The sequence below is a fragment of the Nematolebias whitei genome, chromosome 9, assembly GCF_014905685.2.
Source record: "Nematolebias whitei isolate Nwh7 chromosome 9, NemWhi1, whole genome shotgun sequence".
NCBI lineage: Eukaryota > Metazoa > Chordata > Actinopteri > Cyprinodontiformes > Rivulidae > Nematolebias > Nematolebias whitei.
In genome coordinates, this window is record NC_056506.1 from 12360597 (window position 1) to 12365810 (window position 5214).

Consider the following 5214-nt stretch of genomic DNA (forward strand, 5'->3'; position numbering starts at 1 on the left):
GAGACACATTTATTTTATACAGCTTGCATAAAAAGTTGTCTCCTATATCTGTTTTATTTACTTTAAAGAAGTGAGGAGTAGGGATTGATGAAAAATTATGTTTGTTGACAATGAGACTGGACGAGTAGCTCTGGGCAAATTGCCGACTTCAAAAGTAGCTCTTGGTTCAAAAAAGGTTGGGCACCCCTGCATTAGAGGATTGGCTGCAGCTGTGGGAGTAGAGTGACCTGTGATGGACAAACACTGGAACTACAACAGCGTTAAGAGTGCAGTTGTTCAAGCTGTGCTGTACCTCTGATGAGCTCATTCTTAATCTTATCCATCCAGGTCACTTCTAAGAAGAACCTCAACATCTTCATTTCTGACACTTCCAGTTATGTCTCCTGTCTTTTTGTTAACGTCTCTGTCTCCATACCATACAACATAGCTGGTCTCACCACTGTCTTGTAAACTTTTCCTTTGACCTTTGCTAGAAATGATCACTGGTGTTCTCAAACTGGCCTCTTACTGAAGCAGGGTGGGAATATTTTGACAGAATCAAGTTAAAGGAGTCAAAACCCAAAAACCTTTAAAAAGGTCATTCAGGAAGCCCGAAGAAGCACTCCTAAAGAGGAACTGAGAATAAAGATGATCAAATGTTGACTTTTGAGCCTAATAAAAACATACAAAGTATATTTTTCCTTTAAATTGTATTTTCATTAATGTTTGCACACATTTTACTAAACTGCTGCACCTATTAACCTTTTTCCTATTGACAGAAAATAGTCCTGTTTTCAGCTCGGATAATGAATAAGCGTTCACTCTGACAGTGTCCTGCTTCTAGATAAAACGTGTTTTTTTTAATACTGTATATAATAAAGTTGAGTTATATACTTCTGCATGTTCTACGTCTCTCAGACATCCATTGCTTTCCATTAATCATGTGACAACTTGATATTTTTGTTGTGTCGTTGAGCCTCCTGGTGCGTTTTCAAACTGCACTCTCTTCTAGTTGGACCTAGAAGCATATTTGTCTCACATACAGAACAAATTGTCTCCCAAAAATACCATAACACCGTAAAATGGCTCCTGCTGGATTCAAGAAAAGAGAAGGTAGAGATGGATGGATGGGTATGTTTATAATAATAAAACACATCAGCAATTTATTTTTCAGTGGTTATTACCCCCTCCAAACAGGTAAATATTCATTAAAAGAAATGGTCATGATCATCATCATTGTAATGATAATAATTAAAAGGTGACATAAGGTTGTTTTATTTTGTCCACTGTTTAATTTTCTGGCCCAATGTTTCACAAAACACTGTAAGCCAGGCCTGAGATGGCACCTGGCCTCAGTGTGACTTCTGAATGGACCAAGGCGACGAGGGGAGTTGAAGCTAACCCACTCCTGAGGTGCCTTCGAGACACAAAGCGAGGTAGTAACAGAGGCGAAACGGTCAACACGTAAAAAGATGAGCTGGCTTTGAGGCTCAACAATGTGATAGTGACCACATCTGGACTGTGCAAAAAAACGATTGTGAGATTAAACTAGAGAAAACGCAGTGGGAATGTTTACTGCTGAAGGATTTCTGCTGAAAGTGGCTCAAAAAGTTTCATTGCTGAACTGTCATTATGAGTTGAATTTGAACAGTTGCCATTGCTGAAAACAGGAAAATAAAAGCTGAAAGCAGCAGAAAAACAGTTTAAATGTAGTACAAGCAGAAAGAGGCAGAGAGACTGAATGGGTTTAAAAAAAAAACCTAAAATAACAAAAAAAAAATTACCAAAAATAAAAAAATGAAACCAGCAGCTAAAGCTAAAATTTGAAAAATTATAAAGCTAAAAAGGCCAAAAAAGCTGAAGAGGGTAGAAAATACATAAAAAGTTGATGAAAAGATAATAAAAAGCTGATAATAGCAGAAAGAACTTGAATGAAGATGAAGCAGATTAACAGCTGAAATGAGCAGGAACAGGATTCAAACAGCTCAAAAGTTTGAAGCACGTGAAGAGAACTTGTAAAGACGCTCTTATCTGCTGTGCTGTATTGCTCGATGTATCACAACTGTATCTTGTCCTTTATTTGTATCTGCTTGGCTTCTGGATCTGCTTGCCTTTTGGTATCAACAAGTACAGAACGAACTAAGTCAGAGAATGTATTTGAGTTTGTTGTGTACTGGAGATGAACTAACAGTGTCCCACCTGATGACAAGATCACCAGTAAACTGGAACGGCAGAAGAAAACAATAAAACAACTCCATAAAAGGACTTACAGGAAATGAAGACATCAGTTTGAACTAGTTTAGACAAAGAACTGTAAGAATGTGTGACACGTCTCTGGGTGGAGCTTTTGGGTTTAAATACAGAAGAAGCTGAAGCTCCGGTCAGACGCGTCTTGAGTTTTTGTTGTATCTCTGTTGTTTTGGGGTAAGAGCGTCTCCTTTCAGCTGAAAGCTTTAATAAATGTTGGTAATTCTTTTTAACTTGAATCTCTCTGACTGATTATTGTGTTTTTTCTCCATGTATCTCCAAACCAATGAGAGGAACAGGTGAATAGGCTGAAAAGTCTGAATTGTTGTGTTGATTTTCCTTGACAAGCTCCATTCATTTTCAATGAGGAAAACATGGCTGACAAAGCTAAATATCTCAAAAAGTAAAAACTGAACAAATACAAAGTCAGAGAAGAATGTCCTGAATGAGCTGAATGTTTTGATTCATGAATTGTCGAAACAACAAAGTTTTTAGGAATTAGTTATGTGCTGAAAAATGTGCGAAAGAAAAATGGATCTATAAGTTATTAAACAGCATGGGATAAATTTCCATCGTTACGCTGACACAATTATATTTGTCCATGAAACCCAATGAATCATATCAGCTACTTAGACTACAAGCATGTCTTAAAGACATAAAAACCTGGATGACCCAAAATTTTCTCCTGTTGAACACAGACAAGACTGGGGTTCTGGTTTTTGGACCTGAGCACCTTAGGAATGATTTCTTCAGTCTTTCTCCCTCCTTAGATGGCATTAATCTGTCCTCCAGCTCTAATGTTAAAAATCTTGGTGTTATTTTTGATCAGGACATGTCTTTTATCCCCCACATTAAAAACGTTACTAGAACTGCCTTCTTCCACCTGTGTAATATCACTAAAAGTAGAAACTTATCTAAAAATGATGCAGAAAAACTGGTCCATGCATTTGTCACGTCTAAACTGGACTATTGCAATGGTTTATTATATGGATGTCCAAATACTTCTTTAAAACGTCTTCAGTTGATCCAAAATGCTGCTGCCAGAGTCTTAACCGGAGTTAGTAGGAGAGATCATATTTCTCCAGTTTTAGTTTCTCTCCATTGGCTCCCTGTCAAATCCAGAATAGAATTCAAAATCTTACTTCTAACCTACAAAGCTCTCAACAACCTAGCTCCATCTTATATTACAGATCTTATTGTTCCATATCTTCCTAACAAAGCACATCGCTCTCAGACTGCAGGCTTACTTGTGGTTCCTATATACCTGATGCATGCTCAATAATCCTGGTAGAAAAATCTAAAGAAGTTAAGTCTGGTCATCTGGACGTTCAAAAAATAAATAAATAAATAAAATAAAAAGCTTGTTGAAACGTTTCATCTTTCATCTGAGAGACTTCCTCAGTCTGAGGTGCTGTATTCAGCTCAGTCTCTTAAATAGCACCTTCTCAGAGTGGATCAACCAGTTTGCTGCTGACAACCAAAACCAGCTGATCACATGCTCAAGAAGGACCATGAGCCTAACAATGGATCATTAGAACACTGATGGCTGTTTACTATTCACAGAGGGCTGAGTGATACTAGCAATAACAGCATTGTAAGAGGGGGACAGTTGAACACGGAGGCCTCCACCCCTGTTCAATGATGGACGGTTTCTTTTTACAAAGATGGCCTCCTTTACTCCTCTCTCAAACCATCGTTCCTCTCTGTCCAGGATGTGAACATCTTCATCCCTGAAAGAGTGACCGCTGGCCTGGAGATGAGTGTAGACCGCAGAGTCCTGGCCTGATGATGTTGATCTTCTGTGCTGGTCCATCCTTTTGGCCAGTGGCTGTTTTGTTTCCCCGATGTAAGACTGATCACAGCCCTCCTGACACTGAACAACATACACAATATTACTCTGTTTGTGCCGGGGGACTGGATCTTTGGGATGAACCAGTCTTTGCCATAATGTATTTTGGGGTTTAAAAGCCACTGGGACGTTATGTTTAGAAAATAAACGTCTCAGTTTCTCTGATACTCCCTCAACATATGGAATAACCACTGGTCTGGGTCTGGGTTCCTCTTTTTCACCTGATGGCTGACTGGAGTCCTGTTTGGTGGTTCCTAGAGTTAGCAGAATGGGAGGAAGATCTTTCAGTTATCAGGCTCCTCTCTTGTGGAACCAACTTCCAGTTTCTGTCCGTGAGGCTGACACATTGTCCAATTTTAAGACTGGGCTTAAAACTTTCCTTTTCGATAAATCCTATAGTTGGGGTTGGCTTGGGTTTCCTGAGCTATCCCTTAGTTATGCTGCTATAGGCTTAGACTGCTGGAGGAAAATTTGAGCACATTTCCTCACTCTGCTGCTGTCTACTTGCTCTACTGGGGTCAGGCAGCTGTGGCTGAGTGGTTAGAGCAGCTGTCCTCCAATGGGAGAGTTGGGGGTTCAATTCCACCAGCAGTCACATGTTGAAGTGTCCCTGGACAAGATACTGAACCCCTCATTGCCTCTGATGTGTGTCCCATCAGTGTCTGAATGTGATCTAAAGCTCGGATTAGTCTCTTGTGCAGATCTAGTAGAGTGCTGTATGAATGGGTAAATGGGGACACAGGTTGTGTAATATTGTGTAAAGTGCTTTGAGTGTCTTGATAAGATAGAAAAACACTATATAAGTACAGTCCATTTACCATTTACTCTACCTTTGTATTTGTAATTATTTTCATCTTAACATGTTTTTATTCTTTCCTCCTATAGAAAGTTAATCTGGACCTGTCATTCTGTGTCTGTCTCTCCTTCCTGTCCTCTCAAACCAGCCAGTCAAAGCAGATGGCTGCTTGTCCTGAGCCTGGTTCTGCTGCAGGTTTCTGACTGTTAAAAGGAGGTTTTTCCTTTCCACTGTCTCTTTTGTACTTGCTCAGGATGGGAGATCAGGATGGGAGACTGTGACGAAGTTAAGATTCAACACAATCTGCTGCTTCCTTAGAAATATATATTTTTTTACTAATTGT